Below are 17,951 nucleotides of genomic sequence, written 5' to 3' on the forward strand. Positions count from 1 at the left end.
ACGCATGAGGACTCGGTACCTGCATAATGGAAATACAGAATAATTAGCACCTGGAAAAAGAGACACCGGCAGGACTTTGTATCTGATGTCGTTTACTCACCTGGGGTGGATTGGAAGAGGAAGAGGGGAGAGAGGGGGAGTGGAATGGGGCGGAGGACGGGAGGCTGGGGAGAGGGGAGCGGGGAGAGAGAGATGCCTCAAAGCCGCCAGGAGAAGTACCCTTTGTTTGACAAACCCTGAAAGAGAAGCCTCTTGTGGCAGCCCTCTCCTTCCCACCTCCAAGCGTTTACCGAGCTGCTAGGTGGAGCCTGCGCGGCGGAGCCGGGGACTACTCCAGATCCGGGTTTTGTCTGCCACCCCTTCCCCCGGTACGAGCCCCCTCCCGGCTCTGGGCGCTCTCGGAGCTCGCCTGCCCGCGGCTCATTCTGGCCTTGGCTGCGGCCCCGGCTGCACCCGCCGCGCGCAGAGCTGCACGGTCCCGGCGCACCCGCGCCCCGACCGGCTTCTGGAGCGTCGCCCGGTCGCCTACTCGCCCGGCCCCGCTCGCCCCAGTTCCCAGGAGCGGGAATGCAGATGCTGTCGCTGGTCCGGGTGGGCGCCGCCGCCGCTGCTGGCTTTTTCTGGACTGCTTGTTGCCTCCGCTCCCGCAGCTGCTGCTGCTGCTGCCGCCGCCGCCAGTGACTCGCCCCCTCCCCTTTCTTTCTTCTCTTTTCGCCTCCGTCGTCCTTCTCCGATTGTGCGCGCGCGCGGGTTGCACGGTTTGCTTTGGCAGAAGCTCTCTCGTGTGTGCGCGTGTGTGAGTGTGCGTGTCTAGAGAGCGCCAGAGCCTTGCTAGCTCTCCGGGAGCCGAAGAAGAGAAAGAACCGAAGAGGCGGCGGCGCGGAGCCCGGGGCCGCGCAATGAAGCACCCACATGCCCGCAGCTGCCCGGCCCTGCCGGCGAGCTAATCAGCGAACTCCCGGGCTCCGGGCTCCGCGGCCACCCGGACACAGCCCTCGGCTGCCAGGCGACTGCTCCGCCCCGCGCGCCGCCGCTGTACACCCGGGAAGGAGTTTGGTGGCCCTCGCTCCGGCTCTTGGCGCAGGTTGCGGGAGCGAAAGGAGACCCTCGGCGGGGAGAAAACCTCGAGTGGAGGGGGAGAAGGAGGAGGATTTGGCGGAAAAGCCCCTCGTCGCCCTTGCGGCTCCCCCTACCTATTCCACCGCTCCTGCTCTCGGACCTAAAGGGGAGGACGAGGAAGAAGAAAAAGAAAGAGAAGGGGGTGGGGTTGGGAGAACTGGATCTAAAGATCGGCTGGGGGGGGATGGTGGAAGATTTTTGGTCTCTTCAGCAGCGTCTTTTCCTAAGCGGCAGCAGCAGCGGGAGGAAAAGCAGTCCCAGCTATGACTGCCGCATGTTAATAGCTGCCGCCTGTGTCCCTTGGCTGCTGCTAGAGAGAGCTTGACTCCGAAGTTGTGCAACTGTGCACTGGGAGAGACATTTGAACCCTCTTCTCTCTTGGCTCCGTTTTTACCCCCTCGGTGTGTGTGAAGCCAGGAAACGCAAAGAAAGACAAGCGTTTGGTTCTTGTCCCCCCCACCCCCCCACCACCCCTTCTCTATAGCTGTGTAACAGAAGAAAGGGAGAAGGAGAGACTTTTTGTTGTTTCCTTGGCTGGGTTTTCCACCCTCCTGCTGCCTTCCCTGCGCTTTGGTTATCATTCTTTGCCGACTGTGGTAGGGGTGTCTTCGCTGGGGCCGGTCGGTCGTTTGCCCCGGGCTCCGTGGCTGGATTGTGGAAACTGCACCCGGCTGCAGGTTGTTGAGCAACTGATGGGACGATCTCAGGAGCCTGCGGTTGCGAAAGGTAATTTATTCTTACTTCCGAATAGTGGTGGCCGGCGTCCGCGGGGCGAGCAACCGGGGGGTGGTGCGGGATTCACGCACACTCACTCTCCCACTCACACACTCGCCCGCACACACACTCATCCGATTGTAATGTGGGTTGGGAAGGGAGCCTTTTGGCTGGTGGGCGCTGGTGTTTGGCACTGGTTTGAGGTTTTTCCAGCTCTTGGGCGATTGGCGGCCAAGCGGGATGAAGGGGAGAGCAGATGCGGTGCTTTCGCAGTCCGAAACGCTGGGGAATAGGAACGGTATCCACCCTGGGAATTTTCCCTCCTCTCTCACCCGGGTGTCATCCTCTGGAGGGGGCTGAAAGCAGACCAGGGGGCGCCTTCTCTCCGCCTGCCCGGAGCCGGTGCTGTTGGAGGTGGGCGCAGGCTAGAGGACCGATAGCCCCCGGGTGAGGATCTGGGTTCTGGGGTGCTGGGGACGAGGAGATGGCTAGCGAGCCGCTATTCTCCCTAGACACCTGCCTGGAGCTTCCGTGGTGGCCGCGTTTGCCCAGGTCGCGCCCCTGAGTCGTGGAACGGAGATGCCTCCCTTCACCCCGCCCGTTGTGTCCCCTTCACGGCAGTTTGGTTTAGACCTGCTTGCCCAGGCTTTGTTAGGCGGTTTGGTTGGAGAAAGGTGTCACTTTCTTGGGTGGTCCAGAGCGGCGCGATGTTGGGAGTGTGCACGGGTTAGGGTGGGTGGGGATGTTGCAGGAATCCAGGTGGCCGGGGAGCGGGGTGGGGTGGGCAGAGTATTGGTGGCCGCAGTCGGCTAGGTTACAGGTAGGAAGGCAGGCGCCCCGGAGCTTCTCACGGGAGAAGGGGAGGCTTCAGGCTGTCTCGGAGCTAGGGTGGCACTGCGCCCTCGCCACTGGAGCTCAGGGAAGCTAAGCGTGCCAGGCCCCCCCCCCCCCCCCGCAGTATAGGTGGGTGGGCGTGTATGGGGGGCGACCTCCCTACCAGGGTTAGTTGGCAGCAGTACGGCGTGTGCGTGTCTGTGTGTGTGTGTTCGTGCGCTCTGGGGATGGCGGGCAGATATTTGCGGGAATGGCAGAGCCTGCTTATCCAAGTCGCCTAGGATCTGCTTAACTGGAAAATGTGATTTAAGGAGGCCGTGGGGCCCATAGGGTTTTCGGGGCAGCCTCACGTTGTTCCCTTTTCCCCAGTGAGGAGCACCTCCACGAGATGCGTGTGGCGCGCGTGAGTCTCTGGTGCAGCGTTCCTCGCACCTCAGATTAGCCCTGATGAGGACCAAGGGACAGTGTAGTCATCTCTCTGGAAGATTGAAATAATCCAGTGAAGCCGGCATAACCCCTGGTCCCTGGAATTCTCTGGCCACTTTCCTAGCTGGGATTGACACATGCCCTGCTTTATTTATGGTCAGAGATATCATAGCAATTGGGGGAACTCGAGGCATGCGAGCCACCTCTGGGTGTCTCCTTCCCGTGCAAGTATGTGGTCCTGCCTGCAGTAGTCAGAGCGCACTGTAAACAACAGTGTAAGCAGCCCTGCCACGGTGTCCTTTACACCCGAACCTGGTGGTGTCTGTTGTGTTTACCTTCCTGGGTGGATTACTCGTTAGGAAGTATAAGGCTTGCACCTCTGGTCTTACATCCTTCCAGACAGCTGCTGGGGAAATGAGAGGCATAGACTCTGGCAGGAAGGAAAGATTGCCTTCTGGGTTTTGCTCTGAAGTAAATAGGCGATCTGTTAATTTACTGTCGTATGGTCTAGCAGCCCTAGTTAAAGAAATGTCATTTTAGAATCTGCAAAGAAACACTTCTTGAGTCATTTCTCAATTGGAGAATGTTCTTTATTCCCCTGTAAGATTAAATAGAATTTAGTCACATTTTCCTGGCACATTTTTCAGTCTGTAATGACACTAAATGACCTGGAGTCCCTAACACCCAGTTTGCGTGGACATGGATTACAGACAGACTCTTCAGCTCTTTTATAGTATCACCGAAAGAAAAGAGGTTTGCAGATAATTTGTGTAGAAGTTAAAAAGATATCTCCATTGAAATACCTCTTAGCCTTGTTTCATCTTGTCTTTTTTTTTTTTTGTAACCAAAGCAAGGGATAAAACTATACCAAGATAAACAGTGTAAAAAAGTTGAAACTGCTTTTTAGTTAAAAGATAAAGATTAAATTCCTTACTTTTAGGTTACCTCTGACTTCCGTGTTTGTTGCCAATGGCTATGTTCTATTTTGTTTTAAAAGTGTAGCACTGTAAATGTAAAAGGGTACTTTGTTTCCAGGTACTATAATTTCTAGATTTCTGTCTTTTTAAGATCTTAACTTCTTGAAAAAGCTTAGGTTGAAAAAGAAAAGGAATATAGACTCACTGATGCCTGATTTTGATTAAGTTATATTTTTATGAGATATTGCCAGTGGTGGTCATCTTAAAAGAAAACTTAGAGAATCGTGATTTAATTCATGAGAATCTAGCTTAGTATTTGTTTCATTTCTAGAGGGTATGTGTTAAAATCTTTTCACTTGCAAATATTTCTGAAGAATAAAGAATACTTGCCCTCTCATTTTAGAAGATCCGATCGATCGTCCCGATTCCAAGCCCTTCCATTAGAAGATTTGATCAGATCTGTCCTTTGTTTCCTAGCAGCATGTTTCCTAGCAGTCATACATTCCACAGGTCCTGATGTCATTAGAAGAGTGTCTGTCCATGTATTGTGCTGCCGAGCTGAAGGTGAACATGTCAGAGTGCTCGAGTGCCATTCCGTAGCAGTTTGTTATCACTAAATGTCCAAGAACCTGCTCTATTGGTGGATGTGGTTAACTGGACTATTTCTGTGAACTCTGGGTACAATGAATGATTAGTATAAAGGTTTATGTGAACTATTTACATTTTTTTTAGACAGACATGTTAGGTTGCACCAGGCATTCCTGGCTGGAGGAGTGATAAGCCAACATGTGATTTGCCTGATGGATAAATGCTTTTGATGTCTCATTTCAAGTTGCTTGGTCTGATTATCCTTTATATTGAGAGCTCTCCTCACAATATGCATGGGGAATCTTTTAGGAGTGATTTTCTTTATGATGATCTTCTTACATTTTGGAGATTTAAATATCCCTGTTCACTGCAAATAGTAGTATGAGATTTACTGGGTGCAGCTACTCTGCCCGGCATTGGTTCTGGTGATTAGAACAGGCAAAATTTTGATGAACTTGATTTATCTTTGATTCCTTGGGAACTATAGCCAAGGAGACCCTAAACAGAAACTAAAAAGACTGTAAAGTCAAAAGGATTGATGTTAGTCAAATAATATATGTAATGCTAAACTGAATTGTTTTTCAGATTTTATTGGAACCACTTTAACTGCTCGTTGAAACTATCTTTGAAAAGGGCTGCTGAGGAGTGACAGTTACTGTTAAAAGTGGAACATTTTTGCCTCGAATTCAGGAAAACTGGTTGTGATTTTTGTATTTAAGAACAAAGAATGATTTTGAGAAATGCTCTGCAACCTTAATTTAGCGTGGTATGAATGGCTAGAGCAATTGGACTTAGAGGGAGAGGCTCTTTCCTTAAATTTTGCAAATAGCTATTTTCCCTTTGATTTCTTAGATTTGCATTACATTCAAAATATGCACTTGCTCACATAGAGAGAAGCTGTATTGTAATTTAGCATTTGTTTGCCTTCAAGGACATATTTATACTTAGATTACTATTGCATTGATGTCTTTTTCTGTTATGCAAATGCATTTCTTTATAGAATACCATATTTTATAATAAAATGTAAAACATTCAAATATAAGTAAGGTCCTTCTGACATTCCCCATGTGTTACCTTGTGTGTGTGTGTGGTTAGGGAGTTGTTCATCAGTGGGGAGAAAAACCCAGATTTTTCATTCATTGTGACTTTGACATTGAGGTTTATTGGTCCATTTGAGAAGGCAGGTAAGTATGCCTCTTGATAGCAACTATGAGTCCTAAGATGTGCATATTTCCCCCAACTGTGTAATGTCATTACCCTCATCTAAGGATCTATGTGGTCCAATTAAATTCATTCTACTTCTGCAGAAGTAGTCAGGTGCATTTTTTAAAAGAATGTTAAGTGTGTTACATATTCACAAATACAAAATGTATTTAAATATGAGCTGTCCTGTTCTGAATTAATTGAACTTTTCCACTGTTTTAGGGAGTGGGTGAAAGGGGAGAGTTCTTCCTAAACTTGGCCATGACAGATTCTGTGGATCTTAATAATGTGTGTCCTGTTCATGTGGTATTGACACTGGAAACAAGAATTTAACATTAAAATTTCTTCCTCAGAGTGACTACATACATTAGTGGTTAATCTTTCATCTATATCATTCATGAGTTACAATTGAATATTACTGGTGGTAATCTTATTTATCATGAAAACTATCACGAGGATGGAAAAATAAATCACCCAAGTGAGTAATTTTGTTTGGTCAAACTCTTGTGTCAGTTATTTTGTAGAGCAGATTATTCCCTCTTCTCAATATGTGATTTGGGGAAACGTGTAGGTCCCTAAAACCTTTTCAGGCCTGTTGAGGGAAGACCAAAATAATGCTAATATGTTATTTGCCTTTTGCTCTCCCACTTTACCAAGTGTGCAGTGGAGTTTTCCAGAAGGTACATGATGTGTGATGACGTCATTGCTCTGATGGCATATGGCATGTATGCTTGTGCTTAAAATTTTTCCCAGTTTAACTAGGAACGCATAAATATTGATAGTTACAAGCAACATAATCCAAATTGCTTTAGGTCATCAATGTTTAAGCATGTAAAAGAGTCTTGAGACCAGGGAGTCTGAGAACCACTGATACTGACTTTCCAAGACCTGCCTCACTGTATTCACATATCTCACCCCATTTATCCATATAAGAAGCCATCTAAAAGGAGAAAACAAGTGCATTGTTCAAGCTTTAAAAAGGCACAAGCAGGTTGGAAATTTTATTACTTGTCATTTTCATTATTTTCTTCCCAACATAGAGAGCTTGTCTTTAACTGTATGGGTCCCCAGTTAGTGAAACTGAAACTTTAAAGTTCTGCCAGGTCTCCAGCATGATATCCTGACAGTAGCAGAGGAACTACTGGGGAATTTGAAAATCTACGCCCCAGGTCTTGATATTCTAATATGTGAGAGGCAGAATGGTGTGGTGGTGAAGAAAAGGGACTCTGTGGTGTGTTTGCCTAGGTTTGATAAATTACTTGACTTTGGGCAAGATATTAGATCTCTCTAGGCCTCAATTTCCTGATACGCTTTTATCGATATCACAGTTGTACCTAATTCATAGGTGGTTGTGTAGATTTGATGGGAAAATACAGGTAAAGTGCCCCAAATAGTTCTGGGCACATAATATATATGCAAGCATTTGCTGCTTTCACTATTATTATTATCATTATTATTTACTACGTTTCATGAGGGCCCCAAGAAACATTAGTCAACTCCCCATATGATTCAGATTGTAGTTATGTTTCACTTCATTGCTTAAAGTGCTATTAAATTTGAAAACTTCTTATAAAAGATAATCTTGGCTTTATTTTACCCTCCTACTTTAAAACTCATGAAGAGTTATTGGGATTTTTTTGTCCTATGAATTAATAAAACACCTTTCTTAGCTTGGGCTAAGTTTGCAGTTGGGTAGAGTATAAATGCCCAATTAAGACTAGATTTCAAAGACCCTTATTGAATATTTATGTATCTTGGGAATTATTAGGGAGGAAATCACTTTTCTGAAGTGATATCAAGACGACTCCCTGCACTCTTAGTCTGTTAATCACTAAGCATCACAACAGGCCGTTTTCAGGGAAAAGAATCCGTGGGGTAATTATGTGCTACAGTTCAGTTTGTTTGTGAGTGGTAACATGCCTAATTCGTAACAGAAGCTCCCATATAGAGGTTAGTTTTACTAGATACTTCAGTTCAAAGGTGAACTGTAATACTTCCAAATGGTACTTACACATCTATTTGCAAACTTCATAGATTATGTATATCCATGGCTAAATATCTCTCTTATACCTGTCACAATTGAAATTAGTACTGTAGCACTTATCTTTTTCAGTACTTTGCTTAATCCTGATTTACACTTGGAAAATCAAAATTATACTCCTCAGATGGATATAGCTGGAGGCTGCCCTAATTAGGGATGTCTCAAAAATGGCCTTTGGAGTAAGAGACACTTGAATATAATCCCAACTCCATAACTCTCTAGCTTTATCACTTCTATCTGGAAAATAAAGCTAATGACATCCACATTGCTGATGTGGGGTGAGAAATAGGAAGTAAATAGAAAAGTACCTGTTAGATTCAGCATTTAATGAAAGATAACTGTCATATTAGCCATAGTATTATTAGAAATGTCCTTAACCACCATTATCAATAAAATTTAGCTAAATCAGATGTTTTATTAATTGATGAGTTCTTGATGAGCTGTGAGAATAGCTTTTATTTAAGTACTTGAGAAAGGTTTCACTTATTTTTGTCTTTACCATGATTTTCCCTCTCTCCTATTTTAAATATTTTGTTAAGTACCTATTTCTTAGCTCTTTATCTTAAAATGTTATGTTTTGCTACTAATTCTCCACCAAAAATCATAATCTTAATGGGAAAATATTTTTGACAGCCGCCAAGTGCTGTGCCTGAAGACTGACTTAAATCACATATAAAATGAAAGCAGCAATTTAACCTCAGACATTTTAAGTTAAACTCCTGATCATCTTTTCACATGGCATCAGCAGCTCTTTAAGTTTTAAGTGCATCAGAATTTTCTACAATGTTGTCAACAAATCAAGTCATCATAAACTTTTAAGATTTAGGGATTCTAATCCTTTTAAAAGATTTATGATCCCAAAATTCATGTCTTCATAAGACTGCTATAAATGCAGATGAACCCTTAAAATTCAGATCCTAACCTTTCTTTAAAGGCTTACAAGTATGGAAAGGGTTATAAATAAGTCCAAATTTCAGAATTAACATCTGTATTCCAGCAACATTTGCTGATAAGAAGAGTTCCCAAATGGTGTGATTTTTACCTGCTATTATCCAGCATTTCCGTTAAAATGAAGAGTATGCAACATGGTAGGTAGTAAAAATGAATGGAAAAATAGGCTGCACATTGGACAGCTGACTTGCTAAATTGTACCAGGCTTAAGTGTTTTAAAGGTTTGAGAAAATGGAAGTCAAGTAGAAATGACACCCCCCTCTGTTTCATCAGCTTGTGTTGGTGTTTATGCATCCCAGAGAGGCAGAGTGTGTTACTATTCAAGACAGCCCCAGCAACTCCACAGTAGTCTGAGCCTGTGAGAATGGGGGAGAGACTCAAGCCTGGGTTTTTGATGTTCTGCTTGGGTGGGTAACCTGAATACTAAAATGCATTCCATTGACAGCTGACCCTGTAAGAGCTTTTTCAACAGTCCCCTCTCTTGTTTTTTTTTTTTTTTTTTTTTTTACCTCCTTTCCTTTCCTCCAAACTCTTCCAAATTCTTTCGAGTAAGAGGAGTTGGTCCTGCTGGTCATCTTTTGTATGAGATTTTATTTCTGGTAAGAATGGAAAGGTTCAACTGGCTTACATTTATATCTTTTTGTTTTATTCCAATTTTCAGTTTTTTTTGATTTGTCAGTGGCTGATGGTGGTTTTCTGAACCTTGACTCAGAATACTGATCATGACTTCAAGGAGTGGACAAAGAGTCTATTGAGAAATAGTTTTGCGTTTACATGAGGCATGTGCATATGTAGACTTCTTTGTATTGATTCTAACTGTTGAATCTGTCAAGTTTTAATCCTATTATTAACTGTACTTGACTTTGGAAGAAGACCTTAGGCACTCACTTTTTTTTTTACACAAAACACAATCATTTTTAAATTTTAGGCATTTTCAGTTGAATTTTACTTAAATTTCCAATAATTTTATGTGTGAGAGTTAAATATTATTTTGTAGTCATTCCAAATGCTGCAACATCTCAGTTGTCATATGGACTTAAATTCAGCTTAATTATTTAGTAAATCAGGGGTAATTCATTATTTCTCTTTTAACTGAAAAGATAATTCCAACTAGCTTTAAGGCCAAATGATTAATTTATTGGGAGGTTATTACTTTTCTCACCTAAGGAATCTTGGTGAAGGATGGTAGTTTACCTAGGCGTCAGAAAAAAAAATATCACCTTGAATACCACTAGGATTTTGTTCCAGTTGCCTGTCCCTACCCACTTTTTCTTCCCTCTGCCTACTGGATTCTTTCCCTTTCACCATAGTCTGAATTAGGTACCCAGTTTTAGACTAATCTATTATCACCAGCTTAGTGGGGTCAGTAAGGATATTGCAGTTCCTCTGTGGATGGACAAATAGCTTGAAGAAAGAAAGGCTCAATTAAGGGAGGGATCTTGTACACAGAAAAAGGCAGAAGGCCTGATAAAACCTGAGTGTCCACTACAGTGATCCGTTGTTAACTGAGACAGACCAGGCATTAGAAGAATTGGTTAGGAAAGCCATTAAAAATGGGTTTACTCTTTTCCTGTAAGCAGCCAAAGAGACCATAGAAAATGGTTTCTTACTTGACCCAGAACCCAACAAAAACATGCAAATCAAGGGATTTAAAGCTTCAGGTTCAAAAACACCTATGAAAATGCCCAGATTATCAAGGAGGCTGTGCATGCCTGAGAAGCCACCAAATATCTGAAAAATGTCATTTACATAAGCAACATATGGCATTCCATCATACGATCGTGGAGATGCCGTTGTACAATGCCAGAAGGGCATTGGACAAAGGGATGGTGTCTCACAGAGTGCTGGATCTTGGCTACTGATGCCTGAAAAAGGCAGAAAGTAATGCCGATCTTACAGGTTTACATGTGGGTTATTTAGGCATTGAGTACCTCCAGGTGAATAAAACCCCCGGGATACACCATTGGCTATAGAGCTCATGTTTGGATTAATCATGTGTGAGCTCCACCAGCCACATTAATATGGTTCTTACAGAAAAGGAACACATTGTTTCGAAACCAGAAGTGGAGGTTGCACAGAAGGAAAAGTTATCCCAGAAGAAACTAAAGAAGCAGGAACATATTGAGTAGGAATAAATGCATAAAATAAATGCAAATAGAAGCAAAAGCAGAAACAATGTGTTTGCAGATATGAATCCATTTATTTCAAACATCTGATTATTTTATTCTTTCTAGTGTACCTGTTATATCGTGCTACTGGTGGGTATATATGTTTATTCAAATTAATTTTATGTTAAGAGGCAGAATTCTCAAAAGTACATCAAGTACGATATTTCAAATAATTGAGTATGGATAACTTTAAAGCTGTCTAAAGAATCCAATGAAAACATACTTCAATCTATTCAATAATAACATTATTCAAATGACAGACATTTAATATGGATCCAGTGTTACAAACTAGAGTCTGGGTAGTGTTTCATGCTGACACTTGACTAGCTGAAGTAAAATGGTGCATTAGAGGTATTATTTGTATAAGGTGGAACACCTCCTGAATATATTGTTTCTTATTTTTCTTTATTCAAAACAGAAAATTGTATTGACTTTTCATTTTTGTTTAGTACCGACCCAATATAAATAGCAATGCAGAAGATCATTTGGTGAATGTTTAAAGGTTAGTAGAAAGAAATCTTAATTAGTAGAACTCCCATGGACCTTCCTTATTGTTGCAAATCTTTGAAAAATAGAGAGCACTAAAAATTAGTAGGCTGTCAACATTGTGTTTTTATGATTTGACATTATTAAGCAAACTTTGCGAGTGTTCCTTTTTTAGGTGCATTTGATTAAATGTGTGATCTTATCTTGGTGAAATAGCCTGCTGGGCTGCCGACAGTAGTGTTCAGAAATGAAATTTGCTTAGAGCCTCTGAGCAGACATTTATTCAATGAGACCTTTCTTGAATTAATGGATGATAGTGAGATTGCACTGATATGTATGTGTGTTCTCTTCTTCGAATATAGGGGTGTTGAGATAAAGCAACAACAAAAATGTAATGGGGTATGAAAGAAAACATTAGGTTTATAAACGAGAACTTAACCTACTTTGTTACAAATGAATGAACTGTCTGTATGAGGGATTCATAGTATCACTCTGAGAGGATAGTATGCTAGTCCATCTGCTTTGTGTTAATATTTCTGTGTTAATTTCCTTTTCTACTACTCTCTCTCAGCTTGGTGGATGTTATTCTGGAATTCCTGCTACTAAGAGCAGAATTTTGATTCCCATTCACTCTTCCCAATGCAGCTTATTCTACATTTGAATGATCGTGATTCAATCATTTTTTCTGCTCACGTTGAATAATTGTGGAATACAGAGATACATAGAACCAAAACAGAAATCATCCAATATTTCATAATACAGTGGAACCTCACATTGTTCATACATATTATTTCACACACATTTTTAACATGATTATCCATGTATTTTATTGATATAATATTCTTGTATTTTAGGTATGTATGTTTGATTTTGGTGCATTGAAGTCAACTATATATACCAAATTGTTATATATATAACAAATTGAGGTGAAATTACATATCATATATATATATATGTGCTTTTTATAATTCTCTTCAATTTCCCAATGCCATTTTTGAAAGCATCCTTTTTAATATTGTAAAATATTTCCTCATGTGGATACCTATGATTTATTTAAACTTTTGTTATTCATGTGGATTGTCATATTTGCAAGGATTAGTAATGTCAAGCTTGGGCCATCCTCTGGTGATTTCTGTAGCACAGAGTTGTTGAAGTACAATTATTGGGGCTAAGAGCAAATAATTAGTTTGACTTTACTTGGTTACAGTGATTCATGTGCATCATTGTCCTCTGTGTATAACTGATCCTCCTAAATTTTCAGAATTTTTAAAAAAGGCTAACTCTCAGTTATGCATAGTTAGTAAAGAATAGTAACTTACTGATGGTCTGGTGATTCTTAAGAATTACTGTCATATATATTAATGTATAAAAGCTGAGGTCAGTAAAATAGGAGTAAAAAGTGAAATTTACTGGCTACTTAAATAGGGTGGTGCTTAATGTCTTTGAATTTAACATAATATTAAAACAAAACCAATCAATGAAATTGATTTTTGAAGAATTAAGAAGTCCACCATCCACTTTATGTGCCCATAAACTTTCATAGTTTAGTTTTCTGCTCTGAATGAATCTCTTATCTTTTAAATTCATCTAAAATATGAACTTAAAGTTCTTTACCAAAGCTCTTATGGAACAAGAGTACTGGTGGGCATTGTTTGGGCAACCCAAAAATGTAAGTATAAAAAGTAGGAGTAAATTGTTAGTGAATACATTTATTATAATTGAAGGTTGTCTATAGAAGGAGAGAGAGGTCAGTAAAGAAAAGTACTAAACAGAATATTATGGCTAATAATCAGTAAACATGCACTCAAGTTTTGCTAAATATAAGGTTAGTTAGAGATCTGTAAATAGGAATTAGAGTGAAGTTCAAAATAGGAGGTGTTTAGTAACTCGTAAGGATGATGGGAAAGAAAAACAGCAGTTGTACAATGTGACTTTTTATCATTTTTACAGTAATGCAGTACCTACTGAAACTGATTTAATTAATTCATTCTTTGGTCAGAGATACTAACAGCTCTATTTTAAACACCATCTTTGTGACTTTTTCCAGTCATAAAGACAAATATTTAAGGTGTATTTTCAGCATCCAGATTGGGAGTCTATTTTCACCTCCCTGTCTATATTTTCTTTAAATCTGCATCAAAATATACTTATAGAACAGTTCAATGGGTGATTAGTAAATCAGTGTATAACTGCATGCACATGCTTTATGGCCCAGGAAGAAACAACTGAATGTGAAAGCAATTTTTGAAGTTGCAAGATAAATTCAAGTGCCATTGGAAATTGCTCTGTACTTGCATGTGGAATAATACAGGCATTGAAGGCATCTTAGAAGGCACACACTCATTTCTTTAAAAAGTATTAAAAACAATTAAAAAAATTCCCCATTTGCTAATCAAGGGAGATGAAGTTTCATTTATGAGAGATGAGGGCTTTCCAGAAATCTGTTACATAACACTGTTCCTGTAGGTAACAGTATTGTATTGTACACTTAAAGTCTACTAAGCAGGTAGATCTCATGTTGTGTTCTTACCACCATAAAACTAAAACTAAAACTAAAACTAAAACTAAAACTAAAACGACTAAAATAAAGTTGTCAAGAATTGTTACTTGCTCCAAGTGACATGGTTGGTTAATAGCTTCTGTTGTCTTCTTTCAAGGAATTTGTCTTGTCCTTGAAGGTTCCCTTTTCTGATTTCGGGTGTGGCATCGTCACTAAGTAGCTGTATCACATTGATCATATAACTTCTTTAGTTTCTTATGTAAACAGAGGGTAAGACTTGGGTCCTTTCTCTCTAAAACAGCTATGAGCTAATAAAATGGTAAAGCTTATTGTAATAGAATATCTCAGCTTGAAAGTTTATCTTTTCAAAAAATTTTAAATTAGTAGGCAGTTGATTTTACAAAAATTCTGTAACACATCCTTCTTATAGACTTAAGGCACAGTAGTGCATGTGGTAATAACATATTTTAACAATCAAATAGATTAGACCTCTTTTTTTGTGAAGGTTTAAAAAGAAATTGACATGAAGTTATTTTACAATCTTTAAAAGCATTAAGATTCTAATAAAGCTTCTCTCACATTTCTCTACATTATATATCTCTACTATTAAGGGTACTAATAAGTTTTTCCTTTTATAACAAGTGATTTTATATAGTTCCTTATACCACCTTTCTTTGCCTTATGTTTAGACATCAAGTAAATTCTACTCCTAGAGTTTTGCTTCAATGGTACTGTTTATCTTAGATCAAAACAACTATAACATCCTTTCATTTATAAAGCAGAAGTGTATTCATTGAATAATGAATATTCATTTTCCTTTTTTAAGGTGAATTTACTTACATAAAATTATTACATTTTATTTTAAAGATTAAGGACTAACTTGCATTTAGTTCTACATTAAATGAATTTTTACTGAAAGTAATAAACATACATGTAGAGAAGTACAACCTACAGAATAAAATGTATATTATTGAGGGACAAAGAGTGAATTAGAAAGGGCACATAAACTTGAGAGTCGGATTTCTAACCCTCTCTTTGTGTGACCCTGGATAAAGTTACTTAACCTCTCCCTGCCTCAGTTTCCTTATGTGTAAAATGGGAATGTAAGTAATACTTTTTGGAGTTATTATGAGGATTATATGAGATAACATACATAATACATATAGCTCACTGATAGCTTTTATAGAATGTGTTACTGTTTTGATTTGTTGAAACTGGTATCCTCTCCTAAATGTGCCTCTAAATTGTTCTGCTTGTTTCTGCAGTTCTCTAAACACCAGTTTCACTGAGTCATTAATCTTTCCATTCACTATATGTTGGTTAGCACCAAGTGTCTGCAGGATGATGGGGATATGGAACACAGCATGGCAGAAAGAGCCATGGCTTTAATAGGCTTTAATAGGACTTGCAAAATCATGGAAATACAGAGCTAATAAGCAATGTATCTATCATTAATTTTTTAGTTGAAATTGTCATAAGTGCGACAGAGGTCAAGCCCTGGATGCTACGAGTATTATGGCAGCAGGACCAGACCTTGTCTGACTTGGAGAGTGAATGGGATATGGAAAGACATTCCAGATCAAATAACATTTGAACTGAGATCAGAAGGTTGAGTAGGCGGCCCTAGAGAATGTGCTGGTTCACTGATCCCTTCAAATTCTGTCATCACAGAAGCTGATCCCAGTTCCAAGCATATCCAGTGAAGGAAGTTAATGGAGCTGAGCACAGGGAAGAAAATTGAGCAAAGTTGCCTTCATTTGGCAATAGGAACAACACATGTTATTTTTCATTTTACAGAGAAAGTGAATCACCATAGAGAATGTTTGAATATCAGTTCCTGCTTGTAATATTAAATTTCAGAATGTCATAAAATAAACTTAACTGTTGGCTACAAGAATGATCAGACACTGTAGACTGAAATGAGAAGACTCCTTAAGATTTATATAGATAATAGAAACCATGATTTCTTACTTTAGCTTTGGATACACATCTGTGTTTGTGACTGAGAGGGGAGTTTTGGTCTAGAAAGTTGGTTTCTGTTAATCCTTATTCTAACTTTTCCCATCGCCACTGGCTTATTAAAGTGTCTGGTGTCTTGTTTCTGAGGAACTCTGTAGAAATGGAGGGACTCTTTAGGTATAATAGTGCTGAACTTGGCAATGCTATGATTATTACTCTTGTCAAGTAAGAGTAGCAAAATATCAATCTGGAAAACAATTGTTAAGAGCATTATAGTATTTTCATTTAGTAGAGACAATTATTCAATTAAGTGTATTATTTGAATTTTTGGGAGGTTTTCCACAGCATGTCATGATAAAGCTGGTTTCATTATTATTTAGAGTAAATCATTTAATATTAATTGCATAATGGTAAATTATGCTCTAGAAAAGAAATAATATTAGTTCAAGAATTTGGGCAAAATGATTAATGTGGTTTAAGAAAATTGTCTTACTGGAACAAAATTTTTAATATAGGAAAGTACTATAATAAGAAGATAGTAAATTTGGAATCACTCATCGTTTTCATCCGTTTATCAACAGATATTTATTGCGTGCTTCCTATGTCAAAAATGTGCAGTAATTGTGTTAGATATTAGAAAAGGGACATAATGAGTTTTATGAGAACATTTGACTCAGTGATCTCAGGCATTCCAGATGAAAGGTTTTCTCATCCTGCCACGCCCTGGTGAATATGTAGGAATCAGCCAAGCAGACAGAGAATGAAATCTCCTGTCTCAGGGCCTAGAGTAGGAACGAACTTGGTGCAAGTGTGAAACTCGGAGAACATCCGGTAGTTAGAATGAAAGTATTCTTAGAATGCAAGGATTGAGAGAGGATGTGATGTGAAATCTGGCTAAGGAAGTCAATGGGAGTAGAATTTGTACTGTTTTTTTAAGGTTAATTATTTTGGACTTTATCTTAGGAGCGATGGGAAGTCATTAAAGGTTTTAAGCAGGGCAATAATAAGATCAGATTTTCATTTTACAAAGATCATGTTAGCTGTTCTGTGTAGATGTAATTGGAGGAGGCATCAGTGGGGGATGAGGAGAGTCCAGTGAGATGAGTGCTTGAGCTCCGGCCATGCCCCTTCCCAGCTGGGAGCGGAAGACAGAGCTTTCCTCTTTCTGGCCTCAGCTGATTCATGCGTAAAGAAGGGGTTTGTATTAAATAATACCCTTTTATCAGGTAGACTCTGATATACTCCACCCTAATTTCATTGTAAAGATATGGAGGAGCTAAGTGATAGTGATCATAGTTTAAATGACATTGCCCGAACTTGTTAATTTTTAATGATCTACCCACTGATACACAGTTGTAATGCTGTATTTGTTTAATCTAATTTATTTTTTACCTTAAAGTTTAAACCTATTCCTTGGAGACCTATAATACACATGACTAGGGTTTATTATATATTTGTATTTTACATGCTGCGTAGAAATCAGACAGTCAGATGTTGGAACTACATTTCATTTAGTTAGGAGGGTGCAAACTACACAAAGTTCTTTCCTTTTGTTCCAAGTGACTTATTTATAAATCCTCATTACTGAAGTGGTTTGAAACAACTCCTATTGTAATCATATCTGAAAAGATAGTGGCAAATGTTTCTTCAGACGCAACAGTGGTCCTATGGTCTGAGTGACAAATGCAAAAAGTTGATGGTATTATTTAAGAAATTCTGAGACATTTTACTTTTATGTTTCTCATTAATAATTGAAATTTTTTATTTCCTTCTTGTGTCCTGCCCTCTAACTCCCTGTTATATATCTCCTACGGAATTGTAACATTCTGCCAAGGGTCTTGATTATTTCTTTTCTTGTTTTTCACCTCTGTGCAAGTACAAATTCACTGAAGGCTGGGACTGAGGTCTGTGTTTCATGTTGATAGCCTGGTTGTTTTTTTTTTAAGATTTTATGTATTTATGTATTTATTTTTTAGAGAGGGAAGGGAGGGAGATAGAGAGAGAGAGAGGAACATCAATGTGCAGTTGCTGGGGTCATGGCCTGT

At 39.8% G+C, this 17,951-nt stretch overlaps 1 protein-coding gene across 22 annotated transcripts in view; it reads left to right on the plus strand.

Annotated features, from left to right (window-relative positions):
- Positions 1-281: 281 nt before the first annotated feature.
- ADGRL3 (adhesion G protein-coupled receptor L3) overlaps positions 282-17,951 on the plus strand; it is a 755,368-nt gene continuing 737,698 nt past the window's right edge. For 6 of the 22 annotated variants that reach the window (XM_036021016.1, XM_036021110.1, XM_036021042.1 and 3 more), the window contains exon 1: positions 285-1,845. The gene's annotated coding sequence lies outside the window, so the exon portion shown is untranslated. Of the gene's footprint in view, positions 1,846-2,198; positions 2,281-17,951 lie in introns of those variants that run through there. The other 16 variants (XM_036021074.1, XM_036021085.1, XM_036021079.1 and 13 more) reach the window with 9 other exon arrangements.

Source organism: Phyllostomus discolor, chromosome 1 (genome assembly GCF_004126475.2).
Source record: "Phyllostomus discolor isolate MPI-MPIP mPhyDis1 chromosome 1, mPhyDis1.pri.v3, whole genome shotgun sequence".
Classification (NCBI taxonomy): Eukaryota; Metazoa; Chordata; class Mammalia; order Chiroptera; family Phyllostomidae; genus Phyllostomus; species Phyllostomus discolor.